This window comes from Bos grunniens, chromosome 13, assembly GCF_055505025.1.
Source record: "Bos grunniens cultivar Pamir isolate PY7600 chromosome 13, Bosgru_T2T1.0, whole genome shotgun sequence".
In the NCBI taxonomy this organism is placed as follows: Eukaryota; Metazoa; Chordata; class Mammalia; order Artiodactyla; family Bovidae; genus Bos; species Bos grunniens.
This window is the reverse complement of record NC_141177.1, coordinates 7,458,319-7,483,221: the sequence shown is the minus strand read 5'-3', so window position 1 is coordinate 7,483,221 and position 24,903 is coordinate 7,458,319. Positions and strand designations below refer to the sequence as shown.

At 43.7% G+C, this 24,903-nt stretch overlaps 1 long non-coding RNA gene across 1 annotated transcript; it reads left to right on the top strand.

Moving 5' to 3' along the window:
- Positions 1 to 8,991: 8,991 nt before the first annotated feature.
- Positions 8,992 to 24,700, top strand: LOC147360063 (uncharacterized). Its single transcript, XR_015138931.1, has 3 exons — positions 8,992 to 9,223; positions 10,555 to 10,889; positions 23,451 to 24,700. It is a non-coding gene; the product is annotated as an uncharacterized LOC147360063 (long non-coding RNA).
- Positions 24,701 to 24,903: the final 203 nt, after the last annotated feature.

The following is a 24,903-nucleotide window of genomic DNA, read 5'->3' as shown; positions in this document are numbered from 1 at the left end:
GAAATCGCCCTTAGCTGGAGGAAGCTGCCTTGTCTAAGCTTAGGAGAACTCTCTAAGGGCAGCCTTAATCTTTGAGAAACCTCTGCGGCTTCAGACACTTGGGGATGATACTTCTTCGTGGTGGGAGTGCTGCCCTGTGTGTTAGAGGCTGTGTAGCAGCAGCCCTGCTCTCTACCCTCTAGAGGTCTCCCCTCCACTTCCAATAATCAAAAATGTCTCCAGACATTGCCAAGTGTCCCTGGGTGGGGGGATTGGTCCCCTCCCTGCATCATGGACCACAGCTGTATCCAATGCCTGCTTGATGCAAGGGTCCAAAGGGCTGGCCCCCAGCCGCAATTTGGAACATCACTGAGGGTTATTCCAGCATTAGAACTCCTCATGGAGTTGGCCGAAGTCCCTGTAATTGTCTCGTAGCTCCATTTCTTCCTCTGCCCCATCCCGCTTCCCTCACCCCTTCATAGCTGTTTTTTCAGGAACATCCCCTGGTAAACGTTCCACCTGCTAATCGCCCTCTCAGGGACTGTTCCCTAGGGCAGCCCATCTGAGACCAAGATCAAGGCTCAGAGGGGTTCAGTGATTTACAGCAGATGGCACATTAGGAGCTGAGATGTGATGTGGAGCAAGGTTAGGAAGCTGGCTCCTGACTTCCAAAACGGTGCTCAGCATGAAACTTCCAGATCTTCTCCTCACTGGGGGTCTGCTGACACTACCTCTCAGTGAGCTCTGACTCTTCCACCCCCACGCCTACCCCTTCTCTCCCCAGAGGGGCAGAAAAATGCATAGAACGTTAAACCTAATGGCATGAATTCAATTCCTCTCTTTCTAGTTCCTAAGCTATGTACCTTGTAGACGTGCCTGTCTGCAAATTCTTTTGACGAGTTGACAGGCAGCAAGTCCAAACGTGTAGACTTTTCAGCTACAAGTACTTCAGACACGCTCACAAAGGCCTTCTGTTCAGAAAACTTCTGCCTTTAGGTAAAAATATGGAGGTAAAAGACGCCCATAAAGACCATGATTGGGAAAAAGTAATTTCTCCTTGTGATGGTCCTTTTTCAATGACAGAAGGTTAGTGGTCTGGTATGACAGTTTTTACTATACCAATGATAATAATAATGAATATTATAAAATAATAATAAGCACTAATAGAGCCATTCAGTTCAGTTCAGTCGTTCAGTCTTGTCCGACTCCTTGTGACCCCATGAACTGCAGCGCGCCAGGCCTCCCTGTCATCACCAACTCCCGGAGTCCACCCAAACCCATGTCCATTGAGTCAGTGATGCCATCCAACCATAGCATCCTCTGTCGTCCCCTTCTCCTCCTGCCCTCAATCTTTCCCACCATCAGGGTCTTTTCCAATGAGTTACTTCTTCACATCAGGTGGCCAAACTATTGGAGTTTCAGCTTCAACATCAGTCCTTCCAATGAACACCCAGGACTGATCTCCTTTAGGATGGACTGGTTGGATCTCCTTGCAGTCCAAGGGACTCTCAAGAGTCTTCTCCAACACCACAGTTCAAAAGGATCAATTCTTCGGCACTCAGCTTTCTTTATAGTCCAACTCTCACATCCATACATGACCACTGGAAAAACCACAGCCTTGACTAGATGGACCTTTGTTGACAAAGTAATTTCTCTGCTTTTTCATATGCTGTCTAGGTTGGTCACAGCTTTCCTTCCAAGGAGTAAGCGTCTTTTAATTTCAGGGCTGCAACCACCATCTGCAGTGATTTTGGAGCCCAGAAAAATAAATTCAGCCACTGTTTCCATTGTTTCCCCATCTATTTGCCATGAAGTTATGGGACAGGATGCCATGATCTTAGTTTTCTGAATGTTGAGCTTTAAGCCAACATGTTCACTCTCCTCTTTCACTTTCATCAAGAGGCTTTTTAGTTCCTCTTCCCTTTCTGCCATAAGGGTGGTGTCATCTGCATATCTGAGTTATTGATATTTCTCCCAGCAATCTTGATTCCAGCTTGTGCTTCCTCCAGCCCAGCGTTTCTCATGATGTACTCTGCATATAAATTAAATAAGCAGGGTGACAATATACAGCCTTGACGTACTCCTTTTCCTATTTGGAACCAGTCTGTTGTTCCACGTCCCAGTTCTAACTGTTGCTCACTCACCTGCATACAGGTTTCTCAAGAGCCATTGCTCTATGCCAATTGCTACATGGTTTTTATATATAGTTATGAATTATATATTATTAGCATATGGTATCTTATATTAGTATGTATTTTATATGTATTGATAGCATCAGTCAGTTCAGTTCAGTCATTCAGTTGTGTCCGACTCTTTGCCACCCCATGGACTGCCGCACGCCAGGCTTCCCTGTCTATCACCAACTCCCGAAGCTTGCTCAAACTCATGTCCATTGAGCTATTTATATTATGTATAGTATATTGCATACCATGTATCTATGAGATTGCATACCATGTATCTATGAGAGAAGTATTGTTATTTTGCTCACTTGTTGATGAGGATTCTGAGGCACAGAGAAGTTAACTGATTTCCTCAAAGTCACACAGCGAGTAGTGGGCACAGCCCATCCAGCCTGCATGACTGCTGGTAGTTTTCAGGATCTGCGGTTCCATGCTGGAGCACGTTTATACAATTGAATACATTTACTAGCTGCTTCTGCTAAGTTGCTTCAGTCGTGTCCGACTCTGTGCGACCCCAGAGACCGCAGCCCACCAGGCTCCCCCGTCCCTGGGATTCTCCAGGCAAGAACACTGGAGTGGGTTGCCATTTCCTTCTCCAATGCATGAAAGTGAAAAGTCAAAGTGAAGTCGCTTAGTCGTGTCTGACTCTTCACGACCCCATGGACTGCAGCCCACCAGGCTGAAGAGATGGAAAACTGTTTTCCTCCGTGCCATCTCTCGTCCCTCCCAGTAAAAAATAATTGAACATAAAAAAATTAAATAGTCTTTATGTTAAGGAGGGATGTTTAAGCTTCCGTCAAGGAGCATGTGTAAGTGCTAAACATGGACCTCTGTCATTATATCTTAAAAGGAAAATATAATTATGGATCTGTGATGTATTTTTAAGTATTGGAACTGCAAAGTCTAATGTAATGCATGATTATGTTATTCAACTTTTGATCCTTGCAGTGTCCTACTTTTTTTTTTCCAGTTGTGCGTTGTATGTAAAAAGCAGGGGAGTTGATCAGTTACTCGGCAGTTCGAGCACTTTCTGCACTGGATCTCTCTGTGGGAGGGATGTAGTGAGGACCGGACTGACTGCGTGGCTCATCTTTCACTCAGAAGCTCTGACTTGGGTTTTGTATTGGTCTGTTTGTGCTTCACCACTGGCAAACGGGATCTGATCAGACTGAACTTCCTGTAGAATAATTCACAGAAAGTTATTTATGGCTTCTTAATCTTTCCGATCTGAACTAGCAACTTAGGGTAAAGGAAGAGTGTTGAGGAAGTCATGCATAGGATTAAAAAAAGAAAAAGGAAGAAGAAAGAAAAAAAGAAACGAAAAGGTCAGAATGATCACCATCCTAGATGTCCATTAGAGGGGGAAACTGTTCGAAATCACAGGCTGAGCTATATACTGTATTTGTGTCTCATATGTTAAAATCTAACAGAGAACGGGGGAAAAAAATCCCCAAAGCTTAATTCTAAGATTGAAAACTTCTGCCTTCCTTTTGAGACTTATTCAAGAAGCTTAGCTGAGTGGTTTGGAGTCATATCACCTGGGTTGAAATTCTGCTTCTACCCCTTCCTAGTTGGAAATCTTTGTGCCTCAGTTTATCTTTGAAAGGTTAGCTGAATTAATACCTGTAGACAAGTGCCTGGCTCTAAGTAAACACTCACAAATATTATATAATAATAGTATGATTATAATAACAATAAGTAATAATAATATCAGCTGTTATTATTTTAGAAGGAAACTTTTTTCCCCTCACAGTCCAATTTAATTCATCAAATACTGGTTGTGTCCTTTCTAGACATCCAAACTTTGTGCTTGGAATCAGATCTGCTGGAGCTACCATCCATTTTTTAAATTTTATTTTGATTTTTTTTTTTTTTTAATTTTGGCTACGCCACACGGCTTGTGGGGATCTCAGTTCCTCGTCCAGGAATTGAATCTGGGGCCACAACAGTGAAGTGCTGATTCCTAGCCAGTAGACCACCAGGGAACTCCCTCAGAGCCCACTGCTTTAGTTTTATTTGAGTTGTGTGTTGGGCTAGGAAAGAAAGTAGACTTGGAGGACTAAAGACTTCTAACTATCGAACGAATTAGATATCTAACTATCTAATAGTGATGTCTGATTAACATGGTTCATTTGTGATGTAAAACATGAGCAGATTGCAAATTTTACTGGGTTGAATATCATCCTTCGGAAATTCATGTCCAATACAAACGAATTTATTTACAAAACAGAAATAAACTCACAGTCAGAAAACAAACTTATGGCTACCAAAGGGAAAAGGTGGGGGAGGGATAAATTAGGAGCTTGGGATGAAAATATACACACAGCTATTTTTAAAACAGATAACCAACAAGGACGTACTGTATAGCACAGGGACCTATACTCAATATCTTGTAATAACCTATAATAACAAAGCATTTAAAAGAGAATATATATTATATATATATATGTCTGAATCACTTTGCTGTATACCTGAAACCAGCACAACATTGTAAATCAATGATAGTTCAATAAAAATTGTAAAAAATTCATGTCTATCAAGACCTTACTTGGAAATATGGTCTTTGTAGATGTCATCAAGTTAAAGGAGGTCATACTGGACTGGTGAAAGTGAAAGTCACTCAGTCACGTCTGACTCTTTGCAAGAATTCTCCAGGCCAGAATACTGGAGTGGGTAGCCTATCCCTTCTCCAGCGGATCTTCCCGACCCAGGGATCGAACAGGGGTCTCCTGCATTGCAGGCGGATTCTTCACTAGCTGAGCGACCAGGGAAGCCCTAGGATGGGCCCTAAATACAATATGAATGGTGTGCTTATAAGAAGAAAGAAATTTGGACACAGGCACAGACACACAGGGGAGAAGGCCATGTGAAGACAGAGGCAAGGATTGGAGGGATGCATGTACAGGACGGAACAGCAGGAATGCCAGCCCAACCAGAAGCTGGAAGTGGCAAGGAAGGGTTCTCTGAAGGGAGTGCAGCCCTGCCAACACCTTGATTTTCCTCCTCTAGCCTCCAGAACTGTGAAAGAATGCATTTCCATTGTTTAAAACCATCAGTGTTGTGGTAATTTGTCATTGCACACTCACAAGGAGAGAAATGGAAATTAAAATCACACTGACATGCCATTTTTAACCTGCCAGTTTGATAAAGATCAAAAAGTCTGATAACACACTTAGTTGGCAGATGCATTGGGAAATTTATTGCTGTCATGTATTGCTGATGGGAGCATGCGTATAAAGATCCACCTATAATCTCTTTGGAGATAATCTGGCAATTTCTATCACAGTTACAAATATACATACCTTTTGACCCAGCAATTCCACTTCTAAGATTTATCCTATGTATGAGAAATGTGCATGGAAAATTGTGCGTAGGCAGATTATGCATTGCAATATTATTTGTAGTCACAAAAGATTGGAGACTAAATGTTCATTGTCAAGTGATGTTTGAACTATAGAACACCTATACTAGCAGTCAGCAAACTCTTTCTGTAAAGGGCTGGAAAGTAAATATTCCGGGTGTTGCAGATCATGCGGTCTCTGTTGCAGCTGTTGTTCAAAAGAAGTCATACACTATACAAATGGCCATGGCTATGTTCCAATAAAACTTTATTTACAAAAAAACAGACAATGGCTAGATTTGGCCCATGGGACTTCGTTTGCCAGCCTTTGACTTATGCAATGTAATTATGAGCTGCAAATTAATGAGACAGCTTTCTATGTTTTGTTATGCAATGACTTGCAAGAATACGTGAAGAAAGGCAAGTTCAGAACAATATGGATTTGTAAAAAAAAAAAAACACCTGTATAGAAACAATGTCTTTATGTATTCATGGACAGTATAATGATCAACAAGATAGTTGACCCCAGCACTTATTTCTGGTACAGGGAATTGTGTGGCTCAGGAATGCAGTTCGGGGAATATTTTTCTTTGTACCTTCTGAATTCTGACCCATGGTAAATTACCTATTCAGAAAGCTAAGTAAACATTTAAAATTTAAAAAGCAAATGGATTTCATTTACTACCACAAAGACATTCACTTCACACCCAGTGAGCTAAGAAGGGTTTTTATTTTTAAAAATAAAAAATAAAATTGATTTCTTTTAAATCAAAAGAAGGATAATTTTTAATACATGATATAAAATTCAAGTTTCGATGCTGATAAACTGAATTGAAAGTCAGCTACATTCATTCATTTATGTTTTGTCTGTGGCTGTTTGGGGCCTCTAGTGGCAGGGTTGAATCACTGAGGAAGAGGCCTAAAATATTTATTATCTGGCCCTTGATCTAAACAGTTTGCAGATCTCTGTTCTAAATTAAAGAACAAGACAATCTTTGGCAGGCTTCTAGAAATAGAATATTCTAACTGAATATTGAATGACCAGGGACTTCCTTGATGGTCCAGTGGCTAAGAATTCTCCTTGTACTGCAGGGGATGGGGTTCAATCCCTGGTCAGGGAACTAAGATCCCACATGCCTGGAGTAGCTAAGTCCGCGTGCCGCAACTAGAAAGTCAACTCTTCATTTCGCCGATGAAGGATCCTGTATGATGCAAATAAGACCTGATGCAGTCAAATAAATTAAGATATACATATTGAGTGACCTGTCCTTTTTCTTTAAAAAAAAAAAACTAAATGGCTCATGAAGAACTCAAAAGGAAACTGGGAGTTTTCTGGCTTCTTCTTAGAGAATGTTAGAAAACCCAGGGCCCCTGTAAACTTAAGACCTTTACCCGTCAACTTTGTAAATCAACTATACTCCAATAAAAATTAACTTAAAAAAAAAAGACCTTTACCACCTGTCTGGATTGCCTTGTTCTCTAAGCTTGGAGAGGTCATCAGAGTCAGAAGAAGTATCCCAACCCCCAACCTTATCATACGAAAAATTCAAAGTATTTGAGGTTAACAAAAAGCCCCAGATGGCCTAGAACTTCTTTTAACCTTTATTAAGACTGAATCAAAGCTTTTGGTTTTTGTTGGTTTGATAGTAGGAAGAGTATTTTGTCCCCAACAAAGCAAGTCTAAAAGTTTACCCACTCTGAAAGTTCAGTTCTTGGTTTATAAGTGAAAATTAACACATATAAAAAGTTAGGTAACAATAGGACAGTCAATAGCTGTGTGTTTCAGTCTTTTGGACACTGATCCCCTGTACAATATAAATTTTATACTATGATCCAGTATACACATAAGTACCCGTATGCTGAAATAAAAGTTCTGATTTCAATGTATGTCATTTAGTGTGTTGTGATATCTTCTATTTAATTTCATTTTATTTCCTATTTCATTTTGGTCTAGTCTAGTTTGCTTGTAAATGAAGTATTAATCATAACTCGGAAAATTAATTTCAGAACCTACTAATGCATTATGAAATTCATGGATTGAGATGTGAGGCTTGAAAAACACTGGTCTCTACTCTTTAGGAACAGTAACGGTGTATGGAATTCCCTGGCGGTCCAATGGTTAGGACTTGGCACTTCCACTTCTGTGACCCTAGTTCAATCCCTGAGGGGTGAATTGAGAACCCCTACACCGGCAATATGGGGGAAAAAAAAAAAGAATGGTTCAAGGAAATTGTTTAAGTGAAATATGATACAAGTGTACAATGTAATTATATAATCATTAAAATAAGTGTGGATAAAGTCTGTGTCCTGATGCAGAAAGGGTCCCCCAAATATATTTTTGTATTTAAAAAACAGATTGTAAAATGCACAGTATTAGGTAGGACTGTTTTGGTTGCAGATAACAACAAACACCCACATTCATAGTCCAACTTCCCCTGGCTTCAGCAAAAAGGAAATTACTGACCTTGCTTGACTCTCAGCTCCTTCTCCTGGAGTCAAGCTATAGAATTGGAGGTGGGGGAGAGACACTTCCCAGGTGGGGCAGTGGTAAAGAATCCACCTGCCAGTGCAGGAGACACAGGAGAGCAGAGTTCAGTCCCTGGGTTGGGAGGACCCCCTGGAGAAGGAAATGGCAACCCACTTCTCTTACCTGGAAAAATCCAATGGACAGAGGAGCCTGGTGGGCTACAATCTATGCGGTTGCAAAGAGTTGGACACCACTGAACAACTAAAACAGCAACAAACATTTGCCCAAGTACAATCTTCTAGCCATTCCCACTTGCTACAATTTCTCAAAGATTACTAACAGCATTCCCTCGATCACATCTGCAAATTATTTCAGTCCTTTGGAATGTAATTCATCAGTTTAAAAACTTTTTGACAAGGTGAATACGGTAACAGAGTCCAAAAGTTGAGCGTTTTTCCGGGAGCCTTCTCAACCTCTCCCCTTCGTGTAAGATTCTCCTCTGATTACTTCTCCTTTAGTCTGTGTTTACATTTTGTGATTTCTTAAAAGTGGGTTCCTAGGCAACCAGCAGAGCTGGGGTCCTGGATGTGCACAGAGAACTAGGAACTGGGAAACTGGGCTCCTGGCATGACCTTGCCCAAGTTCACCACAGGACTATAGTAGATGTCTGTAGTTCGGTCCACCTAGCAACTCTTCCTCCTCCTTGTAGGAACTTCACTCCAGGGTTCCTCAGGCGAATTTCCCCTCCCCACTTAGTCACTGGTTCTGGTGGGGCTGACCCTGCCCCCCACCCCCTACCCCAACCAACCCTTGGGCTCCATGAATAAGCAAGTCACTCAGATCTGCCTGGTCCCCAGTATAGCTCTTCTCTGATCTCAGTGATTGGCTCAGAGATGAGCACGTGACCCAAAGCAGTCCAGTGAGAGTCAGTTTTGGGATGTGTACTAGAAGTCTTGGAGAAATGTGCTCTTTTTCTATCAAAGGATGATAGGATATAGGGTTGTACCTACTGTGGGCTTTGGTGGGGCACCATCCAAGGAAAGCTTATTGGAAATGAAGCCAAAGCAAAGGAAATGACCAAGAGATGAAGGGAGGATCGTGATCTTACTCTTTGAGCCTCTGGATCGGTCCATACCTGAAGCTGGAACTGTCGGTGTGATTGCAATCCAGTGGACCTGTGACTTCTCTTTTCGTAAGCTAATTTGATTTGGATTTCTGTTCCTTACTGTCAAGAATCCTGATTAATACAGTCCTTGGGTGAGTTACTTCATCTATCGTTGCCTTAGTTTTCTTATCTGAAAAAAAAGTACTGACAATGTGAAGTGAAGCAATTTATTGAAAAGCAACTGAGACAAATATAAAGGTTATACTAATTTCTGTTGTTGCCAAATAACATATGAGAATGCCTAGTTATTTCCCAACATCCATTTTTTGTTCCTTCATATTAACAGACCGCCAACTTCTAGTATAGCTTATTGTCACCTAGAATCACGGATAAATTTCCCAACTTCCCTTGCGGTTTGGTATAGTCACATGACTCAGTTCTGGCGAGTGAGATGTAAGTGGAAGCAGGTGGAGGCTTCCAGAAAGGAAAGGGTGTACCTGTCTCTCTCTCTCCTTGCTTCCTGCTGCAGGGATGCAGATAGGACAGATGGTGTTTCAGCCGCTATCCTGAGTCCTGTGGCTTTAAGAGTGGCAGGCTAGATGAAGCAGGCAAACGGAAAGAAACCAGGACCCTTGGGGAAACAGACTTAACATACCAGCCCCGGTCAGCTGACCTACAGAGTTCTTCTACACGAGAGAAGGAATGAACGTCTGTCTCACTTACGCCACCAGTTCGTCATGCCTCTGTTATTTGTATCCAAGCCCCAGTTCAGTTGACAGTGCCATTTTCCCCACACCCTCAGCAAATTTAAAAAAATTTGGGGGGACTTCCCTGGTCCAGTGGTTAAGACTCTGCACTTCCAATGCAGGAAGTGTGGGTTCAATCCCTTGTTGGAAAACTAAGATCCCACAAGCTGCACAGCCAAAAAATAAAAAATAAATAAATTAACGTTAAAAACATTGTTTTCATTTTACCAATTAAAAATCGGTAAAAGTATTAAAAATTACAAATTATTATTAGTAAAAAAAATATTATTTAAGTTGTTAAACTCTTAGGGCTTCCCTAGTGGCTCAATGGTAAAGAATCTCCCTGCCATGCAGGAGGCATGGGTTTCATCCCTGATCCGAGAAGATCCCACATGCCTGGGAGGCAACTAGATTGAGCCTGTGTTCTAGAGCCTGTGCTCCACAACAGGAGAAGCCGCCGCAACTGTAGAGTAGCCCTGGCTCCCACAAGTGGAGAAGAGCCCCAGCAGCAACGAAGACCCATCACAGCCACAAAATAAAATTAAAAAATAATTAAAATTAGTATTATTAAAAGTTTTTCATTTTACCAATCTGGTAGGTGAAAAGCAATGCCACTTTATAGCTTTAAATACATTTCTTGTAAGAGATGATCTTATTTTTATACGTTTATGAGCCATTTGCCTTTTATCTGTCTGTGAGCTGTTTTCATTTTTTTTTTTTTTTGACTCTAATCTTAGGATGCCTCTTCCCTATGGTTGTAAAATAGTTACCAGCTGCTCCTGGCTTCTGTCTCATCCTCCCAACAACCTCAGCAGGGAGATACCACTTCGCTAGATGATCCAACAAAACTTTAGTGATTGTCAAGGGAATGAGAAGGCAAGGCACAGATGGGAGAAAACATTTGCAAATGACGTACCTGATGAAACACTGTTTTCCAAAATAGACAAAGAACTCTTAAAACTCCACAATAAGAAAGCCTACAATCCACAGAATGGGCAAAGGATCTGAACACATTCCTCATCAAAGAAGATAGTCAAATGGCAATGTCATCAGGGAAATGCAAACTCAAACTGTAAGTAAATATCATTACAGAGCTGTTAGAATGGCTAAAATCCAAATGACTGACAGCACCAAGTGCTGGCAAGACTGGGGATCGGCAGGAACTCTTGTTCGCTGCTGGTGGCAGTGCAAACATGGTACAGCCATTTACAAAAGTGTTTATTTCTATTTATTTATTTGGCTGCTCTCGGTCTTAGTTGCGGCAGGCAGGATCTTTTAGTGGCAGCATGTGGGCTCTAGTTCCCTGTCCAGGAATTGAACCCGGGCCCTCTGCATCGGGAGCGTGGAGTCTTAGCCACTGGACCACCAGGGAAGTCCCGGAATGGCCATTTGGAAGAGAGTTTGGCAATTTCTTATAAAATTAAACATGCTCTTACTGTATAATCCAGAAATTGTACTTTTTGGTATTTAGCCCAAATTAGTTAAAAACTTACATCTGCACAGAACCTGGGTCTCTGTTGCTACATGCGGACTTGTCTCTAGTTGCGGCAATCAGGGGCTTCTCTCTAGTTATGGGGCACAGGCTTCTCATTGTGGTGGCTTCTGTGTTGGGGCACGGGCTCTAGAGTGAGGGCTTCAGTAGTTGTAGCACAGGAGCTTAGCTGCTCCTTGGCACGTGGGATCTTCCCAGACCAAGGATTGAACCCGTGTCCCCTGCATTGCAAGGCAGATTGTTAACCACTGCACCATCAGGGAAGTTCAATAAATGTTTATAGGTGCCAAGCTTGGAAGCAAGCAAGATGTCCTTCGTTGAGTGAATAGATAAATAACCTGTGCCACCTTCATACAGCGCAAAATTACTTAGTGCTAAAATGAAATGAGTTGCCAAGTCACGGAAAGACGTCAATGCATATCAGTAAAGGCAAAGGATGGAGAAGGCAATGGCACCCCACTCCAGTACTCCTACCTGGAAAATCCCATGGATGGAGGAGCCTGGAAGGCTGCAGTCCATGGGGTCGCTGAGGGTCGGACAGGACTAAACGACTTCACTTTCACTTTTCACTTTCACGCATTGGAGAAGGCAATGGCAACCCACTCCAGTGTTCTTGCCTGGAGAATCCCAGGGACGGGGGAGCCTGGTGGGCTGCCGTCTATGGGGTCGCACAGAGTCGGACACGACTGAAGCGACTTAGCAGCAAGGGCAAAGGAACAGGCTCCGTACTGTGTGATTACAATTATAGGACATTCTGGAAACGGTGGAACTATGGAGACAGTGAAACAACCAATGGTTGAGGGATGAATAGGTGGAGTGTAGAGGATCTTTAGGGCAGTGAGACAGTCCTGTACCATGGACCCATGCCATTCTATATCTCAGGTGGCCCAGTGGTAAATTGTCTGCCTGCCAATGCAGGAGGCACAAGCGACGAGAGTTTGATCCCGGGGTGGGGAAGATCCCCTGGAGTAGGAAATGGCAAAACCAGTCCAATAATCTTGCCTGGAAAAGTCCACAGGCCGTGGAGTCTGGTGGGTTACAGTCCACAGGGTCGCAAAGAGTTGGACAGGACTGAGCGACGGAGCACGCACGGGCATAGAATATACACCAGTAAGACTGAACCCTGAGGTTAACTATGGACTTCGGGTGACAATGATGTGTCAGTGTGGGTTCACAGATTGTAGCCAACGTACCATCTGGTGGGGAATGCTGAGGGTAGAGAAGTGTGTGTGTATTAGGAGGGAGGGTATATGGGAACGCTCTGTACTTTCTATTCAATTAAAAAAATATATTTATTTTTATATATTGATTTGACTGCTCCAGGTCTTAGTCATGGCACCTAGGATCTTCAGTCTGTGGCAGCATGCAGAATGTTTAGTTGCGGCATGAGAACTCTTAGATGAGGCATGTGGGATCTAGTTTGAGGATCAGGAATCAAACCCGGGCCCCCTTTATTGGGAGCATGGAGTCTTAGCCACTGGCCTGGTACAGAGTCCTTGTGAATCAGAAACTGCTCTAAAAAAAAAGAAAAAAAAATTAAATCTATAAAAAAAAAACAAAGCAAAGCAGAGGGTTTGGGCCTGACTAGATGAACTTGGCTCACGTCTCTCTCTGATCCAGAGTGTGGCCGGGAAACTGAGCACGCAGGTTGAGGAAGCCCAGGTACACGGCCATCTCTGGAGGGAAATCAGTCCTCCAAAACCACATGGGAGAGGGATGGGGAGAGGTAGATGCCTAGAAAGAAAATAAAGTCTTGTTTCCTGAGAGGAGGAGAATGGATATTGGGAGTTGAAAACAGTGGATATTGACTTATTGACTATCCTTGACATTGAGGAGCCATCCGATCATCAGACAGAACAGAAAGTCCAGAGGCCTGGAGGTAATAAAAAAAGTCAGAGCTTTTGGGTATTTAATGAAGTCCCATTGAAGGTGACAACTTTGTTAATTTATTGAGCACCAAATATGGGTCAGAGAATATGCTTGAAGTTGTAAAGACTTTTGTGAATAATAACTCAGTGGACAAGTCCATTAATTTTCAAAGGCTTTCGTGTTTATTCAGTGAACATGTAGGAGACAGTTCCACCACTCCAAAATTAAATTACCCATGGCCTAATTAGAATATCCATAAACCTCCCAGATCATTACAATTTTAGAGAATTCCAGGGTTCAGAGGAAGCCAGAGCAGTCCCGTGACTCACCACAATCCCCACCCCCACCCCCAGGCTCCCAGGACACACAGCTAACTTTTGAACTTGACTGACTTATAATGACCACTTCAAGGAAAGAAAGTGCTCGCCAAGCGTTGCCCATGGTTACTCTTGAGGACCCTGCCCCTAACTGTGTGCGTCAATCTGGAGATTGTGTAATTGTTCAAAAGAGTGAAATTCAAACCAGACGGTAATGAACTGTTTTCACGTAGCCTTCAAAAAGTTGTTTTTACATAGGCCTTTTGAGGCCAACAAAACCAACTTTTGACTATCATGCTTTGAAATGAAACACAAACCCCTTTTATTCTGAGATTTAGTCTCTGGATACTTTTGAAGTGATTTTGTTAGTTTTTTAGGTTTTGCTTCACTAAGTCCCACATTATTCTGTCACCATCCGTGATAAAGAAGGCAACAACAATTCCTCTGCCTTCTCCACCCCAGATTGTTCCAGTTTCTTGGTTAAAGAGACATTTACCCAGAGGAGAGAAAGATGGGCCATGTCATTAACCTTTTCAGTCCATCTGCGTTTATTAAACACTTAGTATGGACTTGATACATGAAAAAATCAAAGAAATGGACCCTACAGACCGTCCATAGAGGAATAAGACTCTCTCAGTGACAGGCTGTGTGATCTTCAGCTAGTTACTTCACATCTCTGAGCTTCTGTTTCCTGAATGTAAAATAAGGACATTTTATCTTCCTATATAATATGTTATATTATATACTATGTTCCTAAGGGCCACGCCGGGCCTCCACTGCTGCACTTTCTCTAGCTGCAGTCTGAGGGCTTCTCATTGCGTTGGCTTCTCTTGTTGTGAAGCACGGGCTCTAGGTTGTCAGCTTCAATAGCTGTGGAGCATGGGCTTAGTTGCCCCAAAGCCTGTGGAACCTTGCCTGACCAGGGATTGAACCTGTGTCCGTTGCATCGGCAGGTGGATTCTTAACCATTGGACCATCAGGTGGTTTACTTACTCATTTATTCAACAAACATAGTTGGAGCTTCTGCTCTGTGCCCCCATACTCTTTTAGGAAGTAGGGCCACACAGTAACCCTGTGAGTTATACAAGGATTTTGGTGCAGATGGAAGCCAGGCAGTAAACAGGAAGCCTTTGTACATGAGCATTTATGGTAAATTACCTACAGAAACCTCAGAAGAAAAAAACACGAGTCTCAAAGGCCACTGTATTACTTATCTATTGCTATGGTACAAACTCAGAGAAGGCAATGGCACCCCACTCCAGTACTCTTGCCTGGAAACTCCCATGGACAGAGGAGTCTGGTAGGCTGCAGTCAATGGGGTTGCGACAGGTTGGACATGGGACACGACTGAGCAACTTCACTTTCACTTTTCACTTTCATGCATTGGAGAAGGAAATGGCAACCCACTCCAGTGTTCTTGCCTGGAGAATCCCAGGGACGGGGGAGCCTGGTGGGCTGCCATCTATGGGATCACACAGAGTCAGACACGACTGAAGCGACTTAGCAGATTTAGCAGATGGTACAAACTGCCTCGAAATTTATGAGCTTAAAATAGTCAACATTTCTTGCACAGTTTCTGGGGTGGGGTCAGGAATCCAGGAGGGTTTAGCTGAGTGGTCAGGGTCTCCCCTTGGGGGCTGCAGTCACCTGAGGTTCAGTAGGACTGCAGGATGGGGCTCTAGCTCTTTTATGTGGTTGTTGGCAGGAAGTATGATCCCTCGCCTCACGGGCCTCTTCATAAGCCGGCTTCTGGCAGAGCAGCTGGCTGAGCAAGTGATTTAAGGAAGAGAAAGAGGGCACTTTCCTGGTGGGCTAGTGGTTAACAGTCTGTGCTTCCAGTGCAGGGGCCACCGGTTTGATCCCTGGTGGGAGAACTGAGATCCCACCTGCCACATAGAGTGGCCAAAAAAAAAAAAAAAAAAGAGAGAGAGAGCAACCGAGACAAACTTGGTGTCCTTACTTGGTATCTTTTGTAAGTTTATCTCTGAAGCGACAATGTATCATCATTCTGCCTGATTCTCTTGGTCTTACAGACCTGCCCACCGCTCTGTGTGTGTGGGAGTGGGGAGGCCTGCACAGAGCCGTGAGAGCCAGTGGAGCAAAGGATCACTAGGGGCCACTTTGGGGTTTGGCTACTAAAACCCCTCTCCCATAGGTTTTTTTTTTTTTGGCGATTTCTCATTTTAAGTCAGTATTCACCTTTACACTTAAATTTGTGTTCATCATTCTGTTCATTTGCTTGGTTCTATTTTTTTCTTTTTGCCCATACCTCACGGGATGTGGGTTCTTAGTTCCCCGACCAGGGATTGAACCTGTGCCCCCCAGCAGTGGAAGCATGAAGTTTTAACCACTGGACCTCCAGGGAAGTCCCATTTGCTAGTTTTTAAGGAAGGCTTCCTCAGATAGCGAAATCTTCAGGTCCCACTAAACCTGGGTCCATCTCTGGTCCCAAAATAAGTCTGCTGTTCGTGACACTAGGAGTGTTAGAGATTTTGCACGCAGGGTTGGAAGAAGATAGGACCCAGTCCAGGGAATTTGCTAGCTGAGGGCCTGCCCTGCCTGGGGGGGATGGTGTAAGTATCAGCTCCTCCCTCACAGTCTTCACTCAACATTTCTTTAGAAGCTTAAACTGCTGGAATCAAACCAGAGGTTTCCAGGAGTGACAAAGAGACAAAGTTGTGTGTGTGCACTGTGGTGCTGTATTTGAACATTTTGACAGTGATCAGGTGAAACTTTGCCAGTGCTGATCCACTCTCCTGTAAGTGTTTGTGCCTGGCAGGGGGGCTGGCCCAGTGATTGGACACTCACTTTCAAGTTAATTGACTTGTTTGGTCTCCTTAAACCAAGCAAGTGATGAAATGCAGTTTTTTTTTTTCCCTCTGTTTTCTTTCCTCATGCACTAAGAAAAACAAAGCTGGCTTTGAAACTCTAATGCATGTATTAATTTCTGAGGCTCCAGCTCTAAATTAGCAAAAACAAAACAAATAGACAAAAAAAAACTCCAGCTTTTTTGATCCTTGTTTGGGCCTCTGTGATCTGAGACGGACCTGGTTTCCCTGACCCCACACAAAGTAGATCGTGAATGATGTGTTGTGATTTGTTGTATAAAGGAAATGACCACCATATATTGAATATGCACTTTTTGTGTCACAGCTTCTGTATGTATTATCTTATTTGCCATTCATTTAACAGGCTAAGTTTAATGATCCCCATTTTGCAGATGAGGTTCAGAGAGGCTAGCTTGCTTACGTACAGTCACCCAGCAGAGAAACGACAGTTTGGGTATGAATGGAGGTGTGTCTGGCTTAGGAACTCATGTTCTTTCTCCTATGAGGCCCTCCTCCTTCCTCTGATTAAGTCAGATTCCTCTACTATATGACTTGAAAGCACCTGGTAGCTTTGCTGCACAGTACTTATTCAATTTCATGGTTATATTCCATTGTAACAGTTATCTATTGCTATGTAACAAAAAAAACGATCCCAAAACGCAATTGCTTAAAATGTGTTTTTTTCTTATGAGTCTTTGGGTGTGGTTCTTCCGGGTTTGCTGGGACAGCCAGATGCCTGGGTCTTTTTCACCTCAGGTCTTTCCTTCAGTGCTTTTGGTGACCTGGGGGACTTAGGGCAGAGTTCCAAGTGAGTGAAAATAGAAGCTGCAAGGCCTTTCAAGGTTTGAGCTCCAGAACTCGTACAGTAGCCCTTCTACTCATTATATTGATGGAAACGGGTTCCAATAAGCTTCACGTGGGTTTAAACCATGTCACAGTGTTTCTCCAGTGTCTGGAACAGAGCTGGTACACAGAATATTTGTTGACATAAATAAGATGATCACAATGTATATTTCTCCTAGCACTGTGGAACTTAGAAGTTCCCTAAAATGGTGGTTATTCTTTTATAGCTTTCCCAGGGAACATAAGTAATATCGATGATTTTTACTGCTATCGGGACACCTGATTTCTACCAAATGGCACAGAATGATCTTCACTGTTCTTCCCAACCTGCCCCCAGTTCCCTGTTATCTGATACTTAGTATGCTAGCGATGCATTGCCAAATTAACAGAGGGGCAGTGGAAAATAAGAACGAAGAGTATGGCCATGGATTTCAAATCCTGGTCCTACCTCTTACTAGTTGTGGGATCTTGGGCAAGTCATCCAAGCTCTCCGTGCTTTTGTTTTCTCATCTTAAAACGGGCGTAATACTAGATATACATCTGGAAATTGATGGAAGAATCAAGTGGGTTAATACTTGCATAAAGCAAGAAGGGTTGGCATCACTATTATATAAGTGAAAGTTGCTCAGTCGTGTCTGACTCTTTGCGACCCCATAGACTATACAGTCCATGGAGTTCTCCAGGCCAGAATACTGGAGTGGGTAGCTGTTCCCTTCTCCAGCGGACCTTCCCGACCCAGGAGTTGAACCGGGGTCTCCTGCATCGCAGGCAGATTCTTTACCAGCTGAGCTATCAGGGAAGCCCAAGTATTCTTGCTTGGAGAATCCCATGGACCAGAGGAGCCTGGCAGGCTACAGTCTGTGGGGTCACAAGAGTTGGACGCGACTGAACGACTAAGCACAGCACAGCATTATGTAAGAGTTAACTGTTATTGTAAGAAACCTATAGGGCCTGACTTCAAGTTTCCAATGAGTCACTTTCTTAAGATACCACATGATCTTTTGAGAGCTGTTGTTCTCTGCCTTATCCAACAGTCTTCAGAGAATCAGGAAGCCATCAAGATGAGCTCTGAACAAGCGTAAGAGCAACCTTCGCCAGTTTACGGTTGGACAGCTTTAATGCACCAATTTCTAATTTCATTTATAGTGCTTAGATTTTTAACTGTAGTTTTCTATCCATATGAAGGAGGATGACTTTTAGAGAGAAGTCAGCTTTACAGGCTGACACAGAAAAATTCTTTTGTAGCATGGTGCTTTCCTTTATTGTATTATTATGTTATATTGAAAAATTTCAGACGTGTTCAAAAGGAGAGAAAAGAATATAACCAAGCCCTGTATCCATCATCTATCTGATGATTTGAGAAGCACCTTGCTGAAGATATGGTGGTCTGTCTATAAAATGGTGTACAGCAGGCTTTAAAAAGAAAAAAAGTCTTCTGTTATGGAAAAGATGTCTAAGAAAATTAAGAAAAAAGTTACAAAACAGTCTACACACTGTATTTCCATTTGGTATAAAAACAATGTGTTTTATTGGCACATATTTGCAATATCGTCATTTATTCCCACAGAGCCTGAAAGAGTGGGCAGGATTACCAAGCAAATTTACGGCTACGCAAGCCACACGCACACATGCACACACACAAGTGCACACACACGTGGGGTGGCTGGGATCAGGGGATTGGGTCCCTCTTCTCTCTGCCCATCCCTGAATCCAGTTCGGGCCTGGATGGAGCTTGCAATCTTGGGGTTCTTGGGGATGTTGTGGTTTGAAATGGCAACACTCTAGAATGCATTTGGAGCTGTCTTAGCAGGAAGCTGGGGCTTTTTTGGTGGCTCAGATGATAAAGAATCTGCTTGCAATGCAGGAGACCTGGGGTCAAGCTCTGGGTCAGGAAGATCCCCTGGAATGGCAACCCATTCCAATATTCTTGCCTGGGAAATCCCATCGACAGAGAATCCCATGGGCAGAGGAGCCTGGCGGGCTACAGACGATGGGATCCCAAAGAGCTGCTAACAATTTCACTTGCTTTAGCAGGAGGCTTCTTGGCTTTCTGAAGTTCTCAGAAGGGAGTGTTTTTGTAAGACACACACCTCTTTCTCATGTTAATGTCGGGAGCTTCCCTGGGCTCCACTTTCAGGTATTATCATTCTGGGCTGAGATGGGGAGGGATGGAGGTGTGTATCACCCACCCACCCCCACCCCCACCACCCCCCCCCCCCGCCCCGCTCTTTGGCCTCCTAGGGGCTCCTGAGATGCTGGAAGTTAACATTTTGGAGTGTTTGCCTTGAACTTGTGTTTGCAACCAGGCTGGGGGATGGGTGCTGTTCCTCTGCACAGCTTAAGGATGAGGAAGCTGCAGAGAGTTCAGAGACGTTCCCAAGGTCACACTGCTCTGTATGGGCTGCCTTTGAATCTCAGTCTCTTAACCGCTATTAGACCAGCTGACTAAACACAAAGAATGTTCTAGAAAGACAGCAGAGACTGAGTTCAAGGTGGTTCCCTCAGGGGATGGAGCCTGGGCAGGGGGAAAGGGTGAGGGGAAGGGTGCAAGAAGGCTTTTAGTGTCCACCTACTACTTTGGCCAGACAGGTGATAATAGCAGAGTTGTAGCTAAGATCAAAGCACAGATTCAGAGCCAAGTGACCCGAACTCACGTGGGGCTTGACCACTTGACTGGCTAATGACTTGAGCAAGTGACTGCCTTCCCCTGCAATTCAGTGTTTCCCTATTCACACGGAGATGATGATCAATGTCTGCTTTCCTGGGGTTGCTTGAGAACTAAATGAGTTAAAGTTTTTGTTTGTTTTTGGCTGTGCCCTGTGTGGCTTGCAGGATCTTAGTTCTCTTGACCAGGGCTCGAACCCATGCCCCTGGAGTGGAAGCTCAAAGTCTTAACTGCTGGACTGCCAGGAAAGCCCCTAAATGATTTAAGACAGTCCTAAAACGCTTACAACATCTACAAAACACTTAGAACGGTGCCCTGTCACATGGTAAACACTGAACAAATTTTAACTAGTGTTATTCTGAGCATTGGTATTTTTCCATGAATATGTATTACTTTTAAAATAATAAAAATAATAGACTAGTTCTTTTAAAAGGTCAATACAATGTCTAATAAAGTTAGACATATACCTACCTTGCTGCTAAGTCACTTCAGTCGTGTCCGACCCTGTGTGACCCCATAGACGGCAGCCCACCAGGCTCCCCCGTCCCTGGGATTCTCCAGGCAAGAACACTGGAGTGGGTTGCCATTTCCTTCTCCAATGCATGAAAGTGAAAAGGGAAAGTGAAAAGCTCAGTTGTGTCCAACTCTTAGCGATCCCATGGACTGCAGCCTACCAGGCTCCTCCATCCATGGGATTTTCTAGGCAAGAGTACTGGAGTGGGGTGCCATTGCCCTGTAATTCTACTCTGGGGTTACGAGAAATATGTGCACATGACCACAAAAAAACTTGTTCAGGAATGTTCATTACAGCTTTTTCTCTTAATAGACCAAACTGGAAATGTCCACCAACAAGAGGACAGATAAGTAAATGGTGGTACAGTCAGAAAATGGAATGAAAAAGTGAAAGTGTTAGTTGCTCAGTTGTGTCCAACTCTTTGTGAGTCTGTAGAGTGTAACCCACCAGGCTCCTCTGTCCATGGGGTTCTTCAGTCAAAAATACTGGAGTTGGGTAGCCATTCCCTTCTCCCGGGATTCCTGACCCAGGGATTGAACCCAGGTCTCCTGCATCACAGGCAGATTCCTTGCCGATCTGTGCCACCAGAAAATGGAATATTCAGCAATAAAAAGAAAGAAACAGTTAAAAAAGAAAGAAAGAAACTGTTGATACCTCCAGCAGTCAATATGATTGAATCTGAAAAACATTATTTGGGAGAAAGAGCCCAGATGCATAAGAGTTCATTCTGTATGATTCTATTTATATCAAATGTAAGAACAGGCCAAGCTAATGGTGATAGAGGCCAGAATGGGGGCTAACTGGTTTGGGGGAGGGGGAGAAGGCAACTTTCTAAGGACGGAAATGTTGTGTGCCCCAGAAGCCATTTTGGTTGTCACAACCAGCATTTGGTGGATAGAGGCCAGAGATGCTACAAACATCCTCCAGTGCTCAGGACAGTCCCCACCACAGAGAATTATCTGGCCCCATATTTCAATGAGAAACTTTGGTATAGGGTTTAAGTTGCTTAAGCATGTCCAAGGATTTCTGCGTTCTCATAGATACTTGCCGTTATTATAGGCAAAATCTGAGTAGCAGGGATGAGTAGTTACCCTTGGGATAGGATTGTTGCTGGAAAGAAGCTATTCAGCCAGGAACTTTTTCCACCCTCCTTTGCATCGAGGCACACCCAGACAATTCATTCTTGCAAATAGAAGGAGCAAAAGTAATGTATGTTAGCTCGAGGCGAGGCAGTCAAGAAACACGTACTCTTTCCGCACTCTTTTCCCTGCCCCCTCTGGATGTAGACAGTGATGAAAAACTGTCAGTCAACTGGCAACCCAGCACAGGATGGCCCCTGAACAGGAGATAAAAGTCTGTTATGCAAACCCTGGAACGTTGGGGTTTATTTGTTACAGTGGCTCATATGATTCGAATAGAGTGTTCAACCAAAAATATAGTCTCCAAAGTGCAGATTTTCCAAGCTAATCTGTTAAGGAACAGTTAATCTCACTTGTAAATTCTCTGAGAGCAGAGATCATAGGATACACATTTTCTTAATCCCCCATAAGGCTAAGCACCGTGTATCTTCTTTCTTCTGAAGTCATATGGCTCAGTGGATTGGAAGAGATTTTAAGTATCCTTTTGTAACCTTTCCAAGACACATTTATTGGACCACAAAACACCAGCTCTCACACTCTCATCCCATGTCTTCTGGGGTAGTTACCTTACCTGATGCTCCAGACTTGGGTTCAGACTGACTGAAGTCAATCAATGTATTTTCATCTTCCAAAGAATTGATGTTTTTGAATTGTGGTGTTGGAGAAGACTCTTGAGAGTCCCTTGGACTGCAAGGAGATCCAACCAGTCCATTCTGAAGGAGATCAGCCCTGGGATTTCTTTGGAAGGAATGATGCTAAAGCTGAAACTCCAGTACTTTGGCCGCCTCATGTGAAAAGTTGACTCATTGGAAAAGACTCTGATGCTGGGAGGGATTGGGGGCAGGAGGAGAAGGGGACGACAGAGGATGAGATGGCTGGATGGCATCACTGACTCGATGGACGTGAGTCTCAGTGAACTCTGGGAGTTGGTGATGGACAGGGAGGCCTGGCGTGCTGTGATTCATGGGGTCGCAAAGAGTCGGACACGACTGAGAGACTGAACTGAACTGAACATCAGTCTTTGGGTCACAGATGGGCACATAACCAAGTCAGAGCCAACATGATATAGGATTGTAGCTGAGGCTCCTGCACGGAAACAATTCCTTCTCTTTCAAGAGAGAACCCTGGGGATTTCCCCAGTGGTCCAGTGGTTAAGAATCCACCTTCTAATGCAGAATACGTGGGTTTGAGCCCTGCTTGGGAAACCTGGTGGCTCAGACAGTAAAGAATATGCCTGCAATGCAGAAGACTTGGGTTCAATTCCTGGGTCAGGAAGATCCCCTGGAGAAGGGAATGGCAACCCCCTCCAGTATTCTTGCCTGGGGAATTCCATGGATAGGGGAGCCTGGCGGGCTACAGTCAATGGGGGTGCAGAGTCGGACACAACTGAGTGACTTACACACACCGGGGAACCAAGATCCCACATGCCTCAGGGAAGCTAAGCCTGTGAGCTTCAACACTGGAGCCCACACCTTCTTGGGTGGACCATGTTCCACAATAAGAGAAGCCCGCACACTGCAATGAAGACCCAGCACAGCCAAAAAACAGAGAGAGAACCCTGAATATATTCTCTCTTTGCCCAATCGTTGCTGTAGGTTTGTGAGTCTTCCATGAAATCACTTTGCTGACAAGACAGCAATGCTTGGAGCTGACAAGGAGCCGCAGGTAGAGACGGTTCCCAGGGGCTCAAGCAGGGTCAGGACATACATTCTTTCTGCATTTCTTCTCTGCTTCACTCAGCATCTTAGCTTTGGTCACTTGTGGTGACAAAATGAAACCCACAGTTCAAAACATTCTAATCACAATGTCACATACCTCTGTTTACAAGAAAGACCTTTCCCAGGAGCACTCAGCAGATTTCTCCTCTTATTGGTCTAGAGGGTATCACGTGACTGTGCCCCACCAATCACTGCAAGGTGTCTGTGTCCCCATGATTGACTCTATCTCTCATGCCTCTCTTTTTCAGGTTGAGGCTGGGACCAGGACCCATCTTCCTGGAAATACATGGCCACCAGAAGAAAACCTGTTCACAACCAGAATTCCAATGTAAATAGCAAGAATTTTTTTTTTTTGAGTAGGCAAATATAGTGTCTGCAATTATAAATATTTAATTATGGTTATTTGTGTATAGCTATATCAGTCAATTGGCTTCCGACATGGCTCAGTGGTAAAGAATCTACCTGCCAATGCAGGAGATGCAAGAGACTCGGGTTCGATTCCTCGGTCAGGAAGATCCCCTGGAGTAGGAAATGGCAACCCACTCTAGTATTCTTGTCTGGAAAATTCCAAGGACAGAGGAGCCTTGTGGCCTACAGTCCCTGAGGTCCCAAAGAGTCAGACACAACTGAGTGATTGAGCACCCATGCATATTGGTCAATTCCAAAAAATAGAAAACTTTCACAAAAGAACAAAAAAAGGAGAAATTGATGGGCTTGCACAATTCAAAAGTTCAAGGGCTTCAGCTTCAGATATGGCTGGATCCAGGAAATGATGTCCTGAATACATGTTCTTACTTTTCATCTCTTGTTCTGTTTGCCCTTTATTCTTGGGCAAAAGTTCACTAAGAGATGGCCCCAGAAGTAATAAGCTTACTCCTTACTTAGCAACTCTTAGGCAGTTGTTTTAACAAAAGTTTAAGAATTGGCTTGGATCACAACTCTGTCCTTGGCCACGGTCTCACTGGCCAAGCATAAATCCTGTGTTCACCTCTTGAACATGAGGTCATCACTATCTCAAAACAGATTCACAATGTGGGAAAAGAAGCCAAAAGGCTACTAAACTGGACTTGGAGTGACTGGATGACCCTGAGGGCACCTCCCGGTCCCAGCATGCTTTGTCCAAGGCAGAGGATTCTGGAGCTTCTCAGACTTCCTTGGTTTCCTTCACTGATTCCTCCCTGAGACTGAGACTTGGTCTCTCTTTCTCTGTACTTAGCCTCTTAGGCCACTGCTTCCCAAAGCCTACATCTGGGGTAGGGAGGAGGGGTGGGGGTCTTTCTAAAATTCAGATTCTGATTCAGCATCTCTGAGTTGGAACCCGAGATGCTAGGTTTCCATGAACCTCACTTTGAGTAGCAAAGGATTACAGTGCTTCCTGGATTTGCTCTCAGCTTCCGAAGGAAGCCACAATTGGCTTAGGAAGAGAATTAGATCATATGAACTTTCCTTTTTAAAGAAATGTAAATTAAAAGGTGAATCAACTTAAAGAAAAAAAAAACTATTAAGGAATAAAAAAGTGATTTGTGGCCACGGCAAGATTCCTAAAGGCATTACACGACCGACTGATATCTGTGGAACTCTGCTAGAGCCAAGCTCTCTTTTGGACTTTGAACCGAGCTGGACAAAGATTTCTTGCATGAAAGCTGGTGCTACAGAAATCTTTCAAAGACAGACAGTTGCTGCTTCCTCCAGGTCGGGCTT